The sequence below is a fragment of the Streptopelia decaocto genome, assembly GCF_964273445.1.
Source record: "Streptopelia decaocto genome assembly, chromosome: 10".
In the NCBI taxonomy this organism is placed as follows: Eukaryota; Metazoa; Chordata; class Aves; order Columbiformes; family Columbidae; genus Streptopelia; species Streptopelia decaocto.
This window is the reverse complement of record NC_138665.1, coordinates 13584098-13601708: the sequence shown is the minus strand read 5'-3', so window position 1 is coordinate 13601708 and position 17611 is coordinate 13584098. Positions and strand designations below refer to the sequence as shown.

The 17611-nt window shown below is 42.3% G+C and overlaps 1 long non-coding RNA gene across 2 annotated transcripts in view; it reads right to left on the bottom strand.

Moving 5' to 3' along the window:
• Positions 1 to 4692: 4692 nt before the first annotated feature.
• LOC309444331 overlaps positions 4693 to 17611 on the bottom strand; it is a 48279-nt gene continuing 35360 nt past the window's right edge. For both annotated transcript variants that reach the window (XR_014184994.1, XR_014184995.1), the window contains exons 7-8: positions 7819 to 7916; positions 4693 to 5401 (exon numbers count right to left, since the gene is read on the bottom strand). This is a non-coding gene — a long non-coding RNA (uncharacterized lncRNA). The remainder of the gene's footprint in view (positions 5402 to 7818; positions 7917 to 17611) is intronic.

The following is a 17611-nucleotide window of genomic DNA, read 5'->3' as shown; positions in this document are numbered from 1 at the left end:
ATGGCTTCTAAAGGTGTAAGACAAGGAAGAATTGGACTGGGCTGGGCAAGACTCCAACCCTCCCTTAGTACTGAGCTTGAAAGTGTCCTGAATGATCCATAATTTGTCTTCCAGATGTAGAGATTCCTACTGACTTATTTCCAGCTTGCATGTTCTGAACTAGTGTCAAGAATGAATGTTGTACAATTAATTAATTGATCAATCACATTTAGTAAATGGAGATTGTCTGACCTGAATTACAGAGAGAAAAATTAAGCTGATTAATGCCTTTTCTCAGCTGAAGCAAAAGTGGTGATCGGAGATGGCTGAATGATCCACAAAACAAATTGCCATCATTTCTGCAGACACAAGTGGTTTCTTTTCTATCTGGGGTCATGTTGTTCAATGTCCACAAAGCAGTCAGGCATGTTGGCAAAGCTGAGACATTTCAGAACATCAGCCCGTGTGGTAACTCATACCAGCCTGCCAATATCCATTTTTTATTGGCCTTTATCCTTTCAAAGGAGGAGGAATGGCTTGGTGTTTCCATCACTCTCTCTGTCAGTGTGCTCAGCTGTTACGGGAGAAACTGATGATGGAGCCAAGGGGCTTAATTCATAGATCATAGGCATGTAGCAGACAAACCTCCTTCCCACAGGGAGAGCCTCCACCCGCCCCCCAGCCAGGGACCAGACCCCAGCACTGCTGGGGGAGGCACCTCCTGTGAGCTCTGGCCCTTGGCATGGGGTAGCAGGAGAGGAACCAACACACTCTGCTTTGACAGTAAGATATTTGTTGTGCAAATAGAGCCAGGTGTGGTCCTAGAAATGGAGGCAGCAGAGATGCCATGAGCTAGGCAGAACGTGCCTTACCACACATCTTGCTGCTTATGAGAAGGGGTTGTCGCACCACTGACCCTCCTCCCCAGTGCCCTGCTGCTGGGGAAGGGGCTAAAGCCCTGGGGTAGGAGCAGAAAGCGGGAGGTAAAGTGAGGGTTTTGTGCTGCTGAGTATTTAGGATATGCAAACTGAAGAACCTGTGTTTTTGGTAAGCTCAGAAAATGCACTCAAATATTAATAGATCAGTGGGGTGTACGCTGCCTGCTAGTTATCAGCCCCACACAGCACCTGGGGTGGAAATGGCAATCGGTGAAAAGATCCTGGTGCTTGGCGCTGGTTCAGCTGGGGCTCTGAGTTGGTGATGCCCTCCTGAATGCAACAGGGGAAAATAGATCCATCCAGGAGAGTGAACAGTGAAACAGGCAGAGCCAGCAGCTTCCCTGCCAAAGGCCATGGTGTTAAACCACTGCCCAAAATATCACCTCTTGGGAGGGATGCAGAGGGGAGAGGAGCAGCCAAGCTGATCTGTTTGGCCCTCATCTCCTTTTTATTCCTGAACCAGCTCATTGCATTAGAGCTCCTGAAAGCAAAAGCCTGCCCAGAACTGAGCAGATTGTGGGAAAGCAGTTCCCGGCCAGCACCCCGCAGGCAGCAAGCCCCAATGGGCCATCACTGCCTTGCTCCCAGGGAGACGCTGCCAGGCGAGCTGCTCGTCGTGCCAAGTTTGGTTGTGTACTTTTGTGCAAGCAAGTTACCCATTGAGAACGCAGAACTGCAGAGCTAATTTCTGTTCTTAATTTGCCATTAAAGTTTATTTTCAGCAAATTATTCATAAAATCCATGGCGCAGCTGTTCCACATTAATCTCTTCCTTCTTGCAAATTTTTCTTCAGCAAGAGGCAGTTTCTCACTCTCTTTATGTTGCAGAGCTGTGGACAAGAGACAGGAGTCTGACCTGAGCCCTTGGGACACAGAGTGAGTCCATGGAGGTGGTTTTTATCCAGAGGGAATTTGCAGAGGAGGTGAGGAAGGGAAACCCATCACCTGAGACCTCTGTGCCCCCCATGCCAGGTCAGATGGGAGGGCCATGGGCTGCTGGAGCACAGATACACCAGCCTGCCCTGAGATTTGGGGGGAGATGACTTGGTCCAAATTATCCTGCCAGGCTCATCATTAACAGCTGTAAAGGCCACGCATGGCCCATCTCATTTCCTTCTCTAATGACAAAAGGAGGTGAATGCTGAATGTTTCCTTAAAAATCAGATTAGTGCTGTCTTGGTCATTGCACCAGAGAGGGCTGCACTCTTGTTTTGTTGAATAACAGTGTAAAGTTAGCAATTTACTTCTAACTTTTTAAAATGACTCTTTTAGGCAGCTACAATTCAGCCACTCTTGGCATCACAGAAGCTTTCTGCAGTGGAGCAGGGCATGCCCTTTGTCAGCAGGAGGGTTTTTTTAAAGTAAGCCTTTTTTCTATTCATTGCAAAGCTCTGACAAAGGCACAGCACAATGCTATAACACAGGTGTCAGGATTGCATTGCCTGGCCAACAGTTCTCTAAAATACAGACCTTGGTGTTGCAAGCCTTAGCTATCAACACAGGTCAGGGCTGGTTAATGGGAGCTGTTAGGCAGCCCTTGTCCCAGTGCTTGGGTTTGCATCATGCCACTGGTCTGGAAGAGTGTCACCAAGGTACATTTTTTCTAGCAGTGACCAGTTAAAGAGTATTTAAAAGCAGGAATCACAGTATCACAGTATCACAGTATGTTTGGGATTGGAAGGGACCTCAAAAGATCATCTAGTCCAATCCCCCTGCTGGAGCACGAACGCCTAGGTGAGGTCGCACAGGAACATGTCCAGGCGGGTTTGAATGTCTCCAGAGGAGACTCCACAACCTCCCTGGGCAGCCTGTTCCAGTGTCTGTCACCCTCACTGAGAAGAAGATTTTTCTCAAATTTAAGTGATATTAATGGAAAGAGTTGCATATCATTTGATAGCGTCATACAGACTATGGGTTATGAGGGGTTTTGAATCTCTGTAATCAATTTCTGGTAGAGCTGTTTTCTAGCTTTGGTGCAAATTCTTTCCTGAGAGGACCATAATATTGTAATAGCTCATTAATGTTAGCCTTGAAAGCAAGTTCTCTTTACAGAGGTCCCTTACACATTACATATGTTACTTGAATTAACCAACAAACGATTACTGATTTTCATTATTTAATATTTGTATTAAATAATATTTTTCAATAACATTTATATAGATATTATTTTTAAATGGACTCAACTATTAACTGCTAACTATTAACAAAAGACAAACTGATAACTTTGAATAACACAAGCCCAATTTGTAAAGCAAAGTCACTTTGTCCAGGTAGTTTTAAGCATGTGGTTTGCAATTGCTATCCGCTTTCTCAAGGCAGTTACTCAGAAACACATCTGCACTACTGTGATCTTTTTCAAAAAGTGATTTATTTTCCTGGCCAATTCTATTTTCCCTTGTTAACAGACTCTGAAATATTCCAAAGCAGAAGGAGAATGGGCATTCAGTCAAAGCAAGGACTGCAGGAAATGTCAAATGTGTAAGCTGGTAAATGTTGCATATCTCATGATGGAGAGTTTAACACAGACAAGAACTGGAAAATACATACAGAATCATTTTTCCTACAAATTTAAGACTGAACTCTTCTGATCCATCCATCCTGTGTGCCATAGTGACATGTGTGGCACTATATTGGTAGTACTGAAACCGAAGGGGGAATATATGTCTTATTATAAAGTGTATATTGTTAGAAGTTATTTTAGCCATTACACCTCTTTTTAATCAACTGATCTTCAGCATTCCATTTACATTTACCCCATTCAATAGCCTGAAAGCTGTGACGTGTTTCAAAAGGGATATTTTCCTGTGCCTTAAATCCTGTTGGAGTCTAAGAGAGTGCTCCCTTGTGACATTCAACCAGAAATATGTTGCAGTGCTATTTGGAGACTAGACAGTCAGGACTGGGACTTGGGGCCACATACAGCCAATAACACTAAATTAGGACTAGTGTGGGAAAATATATTTGAGCAGATTTCAGGTCTGTGAATTCAGTCTCATAGGACCGAAAGTTTTGAAAGGTCCTTTGATGAGAAAAGAGAGGTGGGTTTTTATCTCTTTTGCCTTGTTTGGCTGGGAAGGCACTGTGCAATAAAGGTTATTTTTCTTAGATACTCTGAAAGAGATGCAAAAAGAAAAGAAAAAAGAAAGAGAAGTAGATAAAGATGTACTGGGGCAGGATGGTGCCTTGAAAAGAGACATCAGAAAATGCATCATCAGTGAGGGAAGGATTAAGATATAAGAACGTCATGTACAAGAAGAGGAAAAAAGTGATACTAGAGCAGGAAAATGTCAGCATGGGAAGAGAGAGATGTGGTCAGTGTTTTGGGAGGAAGCCATGGCTTCACCTAACTCTATGAGAATTTTTCTGTTGAGTTCTGTGGAGCCAACATTTCTGCCTTTTGGCTTGCGGTACCGTGTTTTGAATCATAAACAAAGTGCTTATTCCCATCTAAGCATAACTCGCGGTAGTTAGTAATACTCCTCCAAAAACTTGAGATAATGAAATAGTAGTTTTTAATATTAATTTTTCTACCAATTCCTCTGTTCAAAGGTTTGATGTTTGCATCTGAACCACCCACGGAGTATTGGATTCACAGGCTCTACGCAGACTTCATTACTACCCGTGTAAGCCTGTGTGACTATCTACAGGAGGGGAAAAACTCACCTGCTTATTATCATCTGGCTCTGTGGTTGATATGGAGCTGAGAAGCATAATTGGTAAGTATAACCTGGAATAACAGTGCTCTGAATATTTTCTTATCTTAGATCTGTTCCACGCATCAGAAAAAAAAACCAACAACCAAACACCAAGCAACAACCCGACGACAGATTTTAGTTCTGTTAAAGTTAATGAAATTTTGGTTCAGGTACAGTTTTATGGAATACTTTTCTGCATATGTTAGTCAAATCAAATGAATTCTTTAATTAGAGGCAGTAAGAGAAGCTTAAAAAAGACAGAAAGTTGAATTTGAGCCATTGCAAATTAAACTTAAAAAATGTCAAAAACGTTGTGTTCTTCATGCAGCCTTAGCTATGTATATCTCAGTATTTTTGATTCATCTTGTTATTCTGAAGCAAAGGGCTCATGGGCCTGGATGGCTGTTTGCAAGAAGGAGTCACCAGCTTGGGAAAACAGGGACTCTCCAGAGTATTTGTAGGAAGGTGGGTTTTTCTGACATCCAGGTTGTTGCAGAAAAGTGGTTTCACTGAAAAAAAGTTAATCTAGAGGTTGCACTGACATTGCAGAACTTTCGTTAGTTTGGCACGTGTCCCCTGCAGCATCTCTGGAGCAGTGACCCTTGCTGAAGTTGGTGGACTTTGAGGTGGACTGGAACATTTTTTGTTGGGTGCTTTCATCTGGATGACCCCAGAAAGAGCGGCGTTCATACTGCACCCAATGCTGAGGTTTCCCTTCTGGCTGCCCTTTGGTTTCTTACATGTCATTCACATTTTGCAAAATACTGGGTCCCGGCTCATGCTGTCAGATCTGTAAACAGGGTTACTGAGATTAACAATAGGTGGCAAATTAAAGTGTTCTGCTGAAACCACAAGGTCCAGCATAGCACAGACAGTAAGAGCCAAAACCCCTCTGTACTTTCAGAAACCCCCATGATCCTGCAGCCCTGATGTTGTCCCCAACTGCCACACAACCCAGCAGACACACTGGAATGAGGTGTGATCCCTGGTTCATCTAAAGATGCTGCTAGCACCTTATATAATATGATGTCTGGGAATTTGCAGAGGCATATTTACTTTGTAAAATACCCATTCCCTGAAAGACAGTATTCTCCCTTAAACTGCAAATAGCCTTGGGCAGCCAATTGCACAAAGTCTGGGAGAATGGCTTTATCACCCTGCTGCATCTGACTTAGGGCTTTGTGTGGAAAGTCCAACATCCAAATTGCTGTCCCAGTCATGAGGCTTTGGGTTGCTCTGGGAAGACTTTGTGTATTTTGTGAAAACATCCTGAAAGAACTTCTGTTTCATCTTTATGAGGAATGGGGAATCTTTGAAACCTCAGAAGGTGCTCAGACTAAAATCATACTCCACTGAGGGCACAGGAGATCTCATACAGGATCTTATCAACTAGCACAGCAAGAATATACCCTTTCTTTAGGCAAGTGGAGTCTTTCCTAAGCTGTCCTCTTCTGTAAGTCAGCGCTGAGCTGAATTTCTTCACATAAAATGGAAGTAATTTCCTCTTGACACAAGTTTGTCCTGATGTAAGGGCTAATTGATAGCTTGCAGGGCACTTGTGTTTTCCAGGCTGTTGGTTTTGCTCTAAGCACAAATTCAGTCAGTGATGAGAATATTTTGACAACTCTGCCTATCTGTGCTCAGGAACTGCAGTTTGGTGTGAATTTTCTGGGTGTGTTGACCCAGTTTGAAAGCCTAAAATGAGCATGCTCCAGATTAATATGGAAATACCATAGCTGGCAAAATAAAACAAAGAAACGGGGTAAATAAGCAGAAGTACAGTACGTTCTACACAAGAACTTTCAGGAGAGGTTTTGCTTAGCTGGCAGCAGGGTGTTTTTGTCCTTACACCTTCTCCAATTGTTAAAAAATTATGTGATTCAGCTTGCAGAGACACGTCATTCTGACCCACTTGCACGTCCCCATGACCACAGCTCTTCAGCAAATCCCTGCCTAGCTGCAAACACACAAAAATGAACATGTCAAATCAAACTAAATTAGTCTTGAAGAGAAGGCACATGCTGCTGCATTATTCCTTTGCCTTCCTGGATCTAATAAATATCTCATTTAGAATCCTTTCTCATTCATATTTTTGGTGTTTATTTTTACATGCTTCTCAATGCTTATTTTTAGGTAACTCATGGCTCATTCTTTAGGAATAAAGAAATCCTTTCTGCTTTTATACATTGTTATGTGAGCAGAGCTGGGAAGACTGTGCTTGTTTTCTTTAGACGATATGACAAATTATCTTCTTCCAAAATATTATGCTCTGGGGACTATGATCACAGGAAGCATGAGAGAACATTAGAATACATTACCAGAGCTCTGTGCGAGACACACATGTAGGTTGTGTACAGAGCAAAGTTCTGAGTAGAAATGTTCAAATCATTTTGTTACAAACTCTTCTAACAATGTTTTCATGAATGTCCACATGGTCAGAAAAAAAATCGTGGACTGTTTCAAATGTGGAAGAGAATTTATACTGATTGTACACAAAAATAGAAAAGAAGCTCTGTGCTTCTCTCCTTTATTTTTGTGATCCAAAATCTGGCTATAAATAAAAGTGCGTTTTCTTAATAGAGAAGTATTATCACTTTGCTTCACTGTTTCTCTATTAGATAAAATTAGCTGGGTTGCTAAGCCATCAAAATGCAGCTGAGAGGATAACAATGATGAGCCTAGCTGTGTACCTTGTGCTTCTGTGGAGCAGCTCCTTGTCCTTTATTCTTTGTTGCCTTTTGTCTCTTCTCATCGAGGAGACCACAAATTATGGTAGTGCCATTAAATGTGAATTCCCCTTTGGCCACTTTTTATTCCAGTAGCTGGTGGGAAGGTGACATGGATACCTGCTCATAGTTCTTCCCCAGAGGCTTTTTGACTGGGGCAGATAACTAGATGGCCTCACCGCACAAAGGCAACCAATTAGTCACTGAAGCGGGTAATCACACTGCTGAACATGGCTCAGAAAGTTAACATCTTGGCAACTAGTTTAATTTTAAAATAAAGCTTCATTCACAGTGTGCTCTGTATGCAGAACAACTCTGCTATTTGCATTTGCTCAAGCCAAAATATCAAATTTGGATCAGACTTCCCTTGCGCTGAGATAGTAAGAGTGGGATTTCACATGTGGCCTTCAGGCTGGGCTTGTTTTGATAAGGCACCAGCAGCAATCTCACTTTTTGAATAAGGCCATCAGAAATTGCTTACCAGGGCTCTGCAGCATGGTGAATAGCTTCTTATAACTTCCAGCTTTGACTTGATGGGTTTCCTGTTCATCCGTTAGCTTTCATAATGGAGGGGAGAGTCTAAGATGACAAAAACAGCAAGGGAAAAAAAAATTGTGTTGGCAACTGCAAGCTGTGTGAGCACTTAGATCGCCCCAAATGTGGGTGTCTGCAGAGTTACTGCAGAGAACGGCAATGTTCATAAGCAGATTACTGAGTCATGAGCATGTTTTGAATGTGATTACAAGCAGAGAGACAGAATTAGTCTTTGGTTTCCATAAAAAATTAATGAGGGAGACAGACAGGGACAGACAAATTGAAGAGTTCACTTGGTTAATTTTCTAGCCAGCAGCTATTGTAAATGTTCCTCTTATTTAGCAAAGAAAGATACTAAATCTATATTGGTTACATTGGCCAAGAAAAACTATTTACTATGCTGGAGGTTTACCTGGGGGCAAACTGTCAGCAAATTAAAAAAGGAACAACATGCTCATTTTGGGACATTTTGATGTATCTTCCGCAAGTGCAGTCAATTCTGAGCTTCTCTGGAAATTATGTGTAACTGTGGTGCTTTTGTTGTGGCAGCTCTGCCTTCGCGTGAGCACCAGGGACTGAGTCCCTCTCTTCAAAGTAGGGAGTCTGGTTGTATTTTAAAAGGATATTATTTAAGTTGTGACCTGTTACAGATGGGATAAGATGGGATGAGACATTCATTGATACTACACATGCACCAAGGTTATCGTTTTATTTCTTTTATTAATAGCTGCAGGGCAGCTTATAATTAAAATAATACAACTCTAGGAGTGAGTTTCTGATACAGGGTAGTATGGTTCACACTCTTTTCCACAAATTCTGTTTTGAATCTAGAAGGCCTGGTTACTGATTTTAAGCAATATTCACTACACCTTGCATCAATCATGCTCCCTCAGCTTTCACTCAAGGCGGGCAAAGTGCCACCATTTAACAGAAATATCTACTGTTCCAGATCTTTTGTGAGGAGCAGAGAGTGATGATGCTGTCACGTACAAAATGGAGTTAGCTCTAATTTGCACAAAATATCAATGAACATTTCTGCAGAGATTTCTTATCCAGATCTAATGTCCTGTATTTAGACTATTTACAGATGTTTAAATTATGAAATGATGAGTTCAGTCCCCATTTAAGTGCAACTCGCAACAGAACAGTGGAATCTATGCTTCAAAGGAATAATTGCCTTCACTATAGAAGACTTTGTTCCCAGGGAAAATGGCTATGAAAGTTGTAGTTTTGATTTAAATCTTGAAAAATGCTGACTTTTCAGTGGGAGACATAAAAACTGTTGTAAAGTTTATGATGGAAATGGGCATATCTGGCTGGATTTGTTCAACAGATACTTTCTCTGTATAATAACATTAACAACAACATTATAACTTTTAAAAATAACAGTAACATTAATAAAGCTTCAGCTTTAGGCTGAAAATATTTAGTACAAGGATGTTATTGTAGTCTAGACATGGGTCTGGCTTTTGAAGTTCTTCTTATGGATAAGAGCATTTCTGACAAGGTTTATATTTGGTGGAATTACAGCCAGATCTCAAGCCCTAACTCACTGGTATGTGAAAGAGTAAAACTTGAGTTTTGTGCCGAGTGAACCTGGCAACCTGCCAAGAGCAGAGTGTCAGAGCAGAGCCATTCCTTCAAGGGGACTTTGAGATCATCCCTTCAACTGGTTTGGACTCTGAGTGGCAAAGAAAGTAGGTATGGAAACAGGGTCGTGGTGTCTCTCAGTGGATGCCTCTGACTTCTAGATTTACTGATTTATTGTGTACAATCTGTCTGCTTCTCCTCTCCTAGAAATATTATAACTTGTCTTCCTCTGCTGAAATCCTTAACCTAAAATATGTCGAATGGTTTAAGCCTTGAGTATATATATTCTTCTTATTTAGAAAAGAATATCAGTGTCCCTTGTTTGTCTAACAAAGGTTAAATTTAACCTTCGGGGCACAGTGCAAAGAACATCTGTTTATTCAAATTTCTAGCCTGGGGGCTGAGAAGCACAGTTCATATTTGGGACCTCTATCTGACATTTCTTAACTTAGTTTGCCTACATTTTAATGTGCTTTCTTGTATCCGGAGGCAGTTGTTTAGAGTATAATATGACAGGATATAAATATATGTATATGGCCAAATTATTATTCCTCCAAGTTATCCATGCTGGAATGTGAAGGATAAAATGAGTTTTGGAGATCTTAAAATCCACAGCGGTCACTAAGAAAGGGATGTGGAGCTGGACACACTGAAATTCAACAGTATGTGGGGCAGACAAAGAGAGGAGCAGCAGTAAACCCAGATGGTTTTAGCCTTTTGTTGCTACTGTTGGGGATTGATGGATGGTGTCCTGTGTGCCAGAGCATGTAGGAGCTCAAATGGCTGTAAATGGGGGCTCTCAGGTGGCCCAAACCTGCCTGTATGGCTGGCTGGTAAGATTTGTACACTATATCCATGCCAAATATTACTGCACCAGTATCGTGTCATGCACTGACACCAGTGCTTTGTACAGAGAATACGGCTACTATGTGTGCACAGGCTGCATTACTGCTTGTGAGAGGACAACTGGCCCCCATGAGGTGGCCAAGTCCTGGGTGACTCCATGAAATCTCAGTCACATCCTCGCTGTGCATGTCTCCTTATCTGCCAACTCAATGCTGCAAAGAAATGTGTGTTTGCAAGAAAAACCTGTTTCCAGTAGAAATTATTCTAAAAATTATTTGGAACATTTTTATTGTTTTTAGGATTGTATAGGGCTTCTCTTAATGACCTCTAAATCTGGGGCCAAACTGGAGCTGATGGCATCTCATTAAAGCCAACAGAATAAAAATTCAAATGTGTGTCTTCCTCTAAATGTTTATCTAGCAGCAGGAGCCTATTATCTTGTGTGACAATGTTATCTGCCAGTGACTGTGTATCTATACTAAATTGAAGACAGACACATTTAAACACAGAGGATTCTGAGTGTTTCTGATGATCAAGATAACCAATAACCTGCTTAAAGGATCAGTGTAGCTTACTTAATGAAGTCAAATACTCAAATGTGCTGGTTTATTCTTAGCGTTATTGCACTAGAGAAGCTAAATGGGAGCTTCTTAAAGCAAGGTGCTGTGTATAGACAACTTAGATAGAGTTGGATGTGTGTGTATATAGCTGTGCACAGAAGCATATCCAGCCTATACTATCTCTCTCCTGAAGCACTTCACCTCTCTGTAGTAGCACTCCCCAAAGATAAAAGGAAACTATTGCAGTGTCTGTTTTCAGATGTTTTCTTTCAGAAAACATTTACATGGCAAACTCTCGGTTCTGTTCCTTTGCAGGGCTGATCCCACTGGCTCAGGCAGTCCCTTGCTCTCTGTATGATGCAAGGTGGGAGATGTACCTGCAGCCCCTCTCCTGCTGCTTGCCTTGCCCTGTGCTCCCTCCCCAAGCAGCTTCCCCAGCAGCACGGGGGCTTCAGTCACTTTTGGTCAGGCTCCAAGTGACTGTTCTCGTGTTCTCCACTTCCTTGTAGGTAAATAACTATTTCCATCTCTGAAATTGGAGTATGCTCACAATCTTCTTCTACAGCATCCCTCTAGGAAGAATCTCAAAAATGGGGAAGTCTCATATCTTCTTATGATAGAGCCACCCCATGAAACTCTGAACCATTTACAAAGACGCCTCAAATTACCACACTAAAACGCTGTGGGAAAAGTCATCTGGATCTTGTTTCTGGTTTTTAAGGGACATTTGATCCTTGCAGATATTTCTCTGAAGCAGTAAATGAAGACGTCTTGCAAGACATGCTCTGAGCCTTTTATCACAACTTTCAAAAGCTCCCGTGTCTTTTGCCTGCAGATTGATAGACATGCCGGCTCTCCCATCCCAGCTGGCCGGGGAGCAGGGCTGGACCCCGGTTCTGAGTGCACATGCTGCTTCTCAGCTTGTGCAGTTGCTTGGCATCTTGGCTGCTCCATGCACTTTGCATTTAGCTACGCCTGGTGTGAGCAGCTGCAGTTGTTCATAAGTAAAGTGTACTGGAGATCTCACAGGCATCTCAACCCTGTAGGTTTCTTCCCCTTTCTCCCCCAAAGTATTACAATCTGTTGCTAGTAGTCAGGGCCAGTTTGCAAGCAAACAGTGCACCTTGCTGGGCTGTGTTTTTCGACGCGTGTTAAAACAGGCAGCCCACATGGCTGGTCAGGCCATCTGGCAATTCACAACTGAGCTTTCTGGAGCCATAGTGCCAGGCTCAATCTGCAAGAGGCCTTTGACTTCCTCTCACCTCACTTTGGTGAATATACCCTCCTTTTCAAGAAAGCAGTTTGCCAGCCCGATTTGTGTGGTTACTGATTTTTTTTCTTTCTCTGTAAGAATGGTAAAAGCATTCTTTCATGGACTGGTATATAGGTATATAAAATTATCAGCTCTGTGGATGGACTGTTTGTGTCCCTGTATAGGTTCAGAGGAAAAACCAAGTTATTGCTTGGAAACCACACGCCTGCTTGAGGATGTTCATCGGCAGCAGAGCTCTCTACCCTCCAGCACTCAGTGCTTAGGAAAAGAACTCTTTGGAGGGGAACACAATGGACATATCGATCCCAGTGTGACAGGCATGAGAAGGATCCCCACAGAAGCTATTTGACTGCCTTTTTGTGCTTGGCCCTGAAGGAGGTATCCACAGCTAAAAACCTCCCCTGAGGTGGGTCCTCTGCAGTGGAAGGGAGGTTGGCTCCAGCTCTGGGGGCTGCTCCAGACCCTTCAGTGCTGCAGCTCCCTGCATGATCCAGGGCATGGGACCTGGCACTGCCCTGCTGCTCCCACTGCCCCTGGGGGTTGTGGCCCCTCTCCACAGCTATTTCCCACTCCCAGGGAGAGAGAGGCTCAGGGACACTGTCCTTGGTCTCCACTGCAGCTCGGAGGTTTCTCTGCTTTCCAGGGCAGAAAATCTGCCTTCTTGGTCTTCCATTTCACAGCGGGCTTCTTTGTGGGAGAGTTTCAAAAACGCACAGCTGAGCCGATGCCCTCACTCAGGCAGTATGTAAGTGTTATATACAGTAAGTCAATGTGTCGGTGCCTTCAGGGTCCCATGACCCTTGAGGTGTATTTCATCGACTCTGTATACATTTCAGTATCACTCAATAGAGTGAAAGCTTATCATCATTAATTATGAAGGTTTATGTTGGCAACCACTTAGTTCCTATGGTTACATCTCTAAAAACACTGTGAAATAGGCACTTCAAGGCTCTGGGCAGAGAAACAAATTGACTGTTACAGAATTCATGAATGATAATAATGCATTTACTTATAATGCTAATAAATAATTACTGTAAAATCATCTAGTGTAGCCTTAGAATACGTAGGGTATTTAAAGGTCAGCACTACTCTTAACTCTCCATTAAAACCCTCATATTGCAATAATGCAGCCCAGACAGCAATTACAGTGTTTCAGAGTATTCACTTAGTGAATCAATAACCTGATCCATTCTATAGGGCTGCCCTGTGGGTGTTCCCATTGGCACCACAACACGCTTTCTCGCCTGTGCTAGAACACTGTTAGAAAACCCCATGCTCCTGGACACGGTAAAGCTGTGCCGTGGGAACAATATACACTGCCTTATTGTCTCATGCAGCCTTTTGTCCAGACCATAGCAGGATCCTGAAAGAAATGGTGCTCTGTAGCAGATAAATACTTGGCCATTTGTCTATAAAGTCACCTGTGTTATGCCACCCCATCAGGGGTTCTGAATCCTTCTGGTATTTGAGTTATTTTCCTGGTTGTTGTTCTCGTTTTGTCTATGTTACATTTTCCAGTGTTACTGGGTCCTGGACTATCTGCTTTGTGTTGCTGCTTTTCTAACTTACCTTTCCCCATATTTGCTTCTGGCTTGCATGTTTTTCCTTTTGTTACCTTCCCTCTGCTTGTCTTACGTGCAGGCAGGCACGTACCAGGCTTTGCACTATTTTAGCATGATCTACCATGTCCAGTCCTATTTGTCTCCTCAGCACATCTAACAGTTCAATTTTTGTCACTCTTTCCCTGTACAAATCTTGCTTTGTCTACAATAAAATTTTGATTCATTTCTTCCAGCTTGCTGCTTTTTCTGCCTTCTCTGTTGAGAGCTGTCTTTCCACAGTGAACTGTGGCTGAGGGAACATCATCCATTTCTATAACTCTATTTCATCTTTGCAGTACTGCTGCTTTGCAACCAAGATATCCTCACATTTTACTTCTGTCCATCAGCAAAACATACAAAGCATAGGTTTTCCGCAATTGCCCATGGCAATGCCCAGTGACTGCAGTTGGTTTAGAGCTTACCAATATATTGAGTTGACTTTAAGTTATTCCTTCATGATTCCAGGCGTGGGATGAATCAAGATGAATCACACAGTGATGGAGGTAATTCCTCCCATCAGCTGAACAATGAATCAGTTGCTATTTTTCTCATAGTAAAGATGCCATTTTGTATGTGGTACTAGATAAAGTTCTCTGCTAAAATAATGAAGCTGAATAAAGTCGTCAGTTTGTTACCAGCTTACAGACTAATATGCAAAATTAATTTCAGCAATACAGCCTTCAGTATAAGCAAATGGCGTTTGATCATTTGGAGGAGGAAGTCTGGACCCAGATCAGGAGATATCTGAAAACACCATCCTCTAGAAATGTAGGAAGAAGCTGTTGCTTTAGATGGGAAAACAGACCCCTCACAACTCAAATTTCCTAAGGTCCCTTTAGGTCCTGAAAGCAAACCCAGGACTGAGTTCTGAAGTACATGGCTGTCAGTAAGTGTTGCTGTCTGTTAGCAATGAAGCATATTAAAAAAAAAAAAAAGGCACAAAAAGAGCAGAGATTGACGTTCTTTCAAAAATATTCATAGGGATATGATGCTACCTCTAGCCATCTTGATTTTATTTAAGCCCATGTGTTATATATTTAATACATTAGTTGTGATTCAACATTAGTGTTGGGGAAAAAAGTTACTTCTTTTTGTCCCTGTGCCAAAACCAAGACATGGACTCTCTTGAGATAAGGATGTAAAGCCTGGAGATGCTCTGTGCAGCTGCTTGCTTGTTTTCTGTCACTTCAAATTATCAGGCTGTGATAGGGAGGGAAGGAACATACCAAAGCGATGCAGAGAAGTTGTGCTGTTGGGAGTGTGGGGTAGCAGGAGGATAACCTTGGAGTTAAGCCAGGGAACAGAGCATCAGAGAGGGCTCAGGAGCACTCAGCTCAGCAGACTAACCCATGGATCTCCTATAGCCACTCATGAATTTTCTGTGTTGCTACTTCACCACCTGTGAAATCAGAGTCTGACTGGCTGCTTGTGTTTCATGAGAGCTCTCCTGGCTAGGAGGTGTTTGCACAGCAATGCCAGAGGGCTTCAGTTGTGCCTTGCCTAGATGAAAGAGGAAAAGTGAGGAGGTGGAGATGGGGTGAATCCTCAGGCTGTAAAGGGTCTGACTGGTTCCATCTCTTTTACACAATCCTTCTCTTCTGGGTACAAAATAGCCACCGTAGCTTATGACTTGACCCATCTGGGAAATGCTCTCACCTTCCTCTAGATTTAAGGCTGAAAGATTTGCAATACAAACAGGAGTTCGTGCCCTTTGTTCATTATGTCACTGCCGGCGTTAGCTAAATAAAGAAAATCATTGCTTCACTTAAATTTAAAATGACATCAAATCATGATTCAAACTTGCATTGACATTTATCCAGTTAGCTGATGTTTGCTATAGGTCAAAGTGACTCATAAATACAGTTGTCTTTATGTCTCAGGCACATTTCTCGGTATTCCTTGACAGTTATTAAGTGCATTAATTCTTCTGATGCTAATTTCTATGTAGTACTGATGAAAAATGCATTTTTCCCAGGGACCTGGCACTTGGCAAATATCTTGATGGCAATAAATTAAAGTATGAACTAAGTTTCTGTTGCCATGGTTTTCTCCTCCACTGATACAAGCAGTTACTGTATCTTCACTCCAACAAGGGTAGAGAAGCAAAACCGCAGCCCAGATCACCTCAATGCACGAAATCCTCTCTTCTCCTGTATCTCTTTTGTGACTTACCCTGCTGCTGCTCTCACTTCTTGCTTGTCCCTGTACAAACTGGTTATTCTTATATAGTCTCACTGCATGCCCAGACCCAGGAGGACTCCAGGCCCCTGAGAAGCAAGAAGAAGAAAATGGATGTTGCTGAGGGGTTTGCCCACATGTCAGAGCACTTCCCTGTGCCTTCGGCATGCTGTCACCTGCTGCAAGGCCAACGGTGCCACCACCGCTTCCAGCATCTGCATCCCGCTGGGGAATGGGGCTGAGAGCAAAGTCGCTGAACACACAAAAAACAAAGCGGGTACGTTCAGTGTTTGGTGCCCTCACATTAAGTTTCCTGAGGCTTCCCAGAGGCTTTTGAGGGAGTGCACAGAAAATTCAATGGATGGACTGAGCTGTGTCCTGCAGCAGGGGTTTAGCTGCTGCGCCCCATTCTGCAGAGGCACATTTCTGGTGTTTACCATGCAGGGTTGTAAACCAGTGCTGCATTTTCCAAAAGAGCAAGGAGAAGTCATGGAGATTATTGCAGTGGTCAGGACACATCCTTAGACTCTGGATGAAAGTAAAATATCGATTTGACAGGACCTTCTGCTGTGCCTGCAGTACTTCAGCTGTAGCATGATGCCAGTTCCATATGCCAGGAGAGCTCTTATCCAGCTGGTATGTGATGAGTATCTCTGGTTGGCGGAAAAGTAAGTTCTAGGACTGCTGCCGAGGTCTTCTGACAAGCACTGATCCTGCTATCAGCTAAATTCAGATGGGATCACAGGCAACATTTGAAAGTAAAACTTCCCAGCATCCTAACCAAATCTTGCCATTTAAAGCAATAATGGCAGCTATCTTGATCCAAATTGAGCAAGATCCTGGAGGTCATATACTGGCTCATATAGCTGTGCAGTATCCTCTAATATATATTTTCTCTGTCATCTCAACTTTGTCTTCTACTGACCAGAGCACGTGAACATGGTGTATGCACCATTGTTTTCACTATTGACCTCTTGCATTTGAAGGGAAAGAAACCCTGCAGTTACACAGAGGACATGCTGAGAAATCAGTATGTGCATAACTTTCACTGATAATCTCCTTATTAATGCAAAATCATTCACCCAAGGAAAAATGGAACAAATACAGCTTCACAGAAGCTTGTTGCTTTCAGAAAAAAAAAAAGTAATAATGGAAATTGATTGCATGATTGACCGGGTCTGTGCCGAGTTTCTCTTTTTGATGGTGACAAAAAACCTTTTTTCCCTTAAAAGAAAGACTACAAATAAGTTGGGTATTTTCTTTCTTTCAAATTATAAATGTATCTTTGCTGCTGTATAGAACTACAGTTCTGTCTGTTTTGCATTCAGAGATGTCTTATTTTGTTAGTTTTCTTAAGGCTTACTTTTTAGTGATTTTTGTTTAAAATGATAAATCTAGACAAGAACTTCCAGTAAAATTTTTAGCCCATCTGAATATGGTTAAATATTTCCCTTTGAAATGCACAAATACCATTTTCTAACTCAAATACAAGAAAAGTCCTTTCTTTGCACTGACTCAGAGATACATTGTCTCTCTGAAGCAAATAACAATGATGGAGTTGCAAAGTTTCTAGTCTTAAGATACATCAGCTTTACTAAATACATTTGTACACTTTCGGCAGAAAAAAAGTACTTCTGAGAGCCAAGGCAGAGCGCAAGTGAATAATCAATTATTCTGGGTGGTATTTTTGGG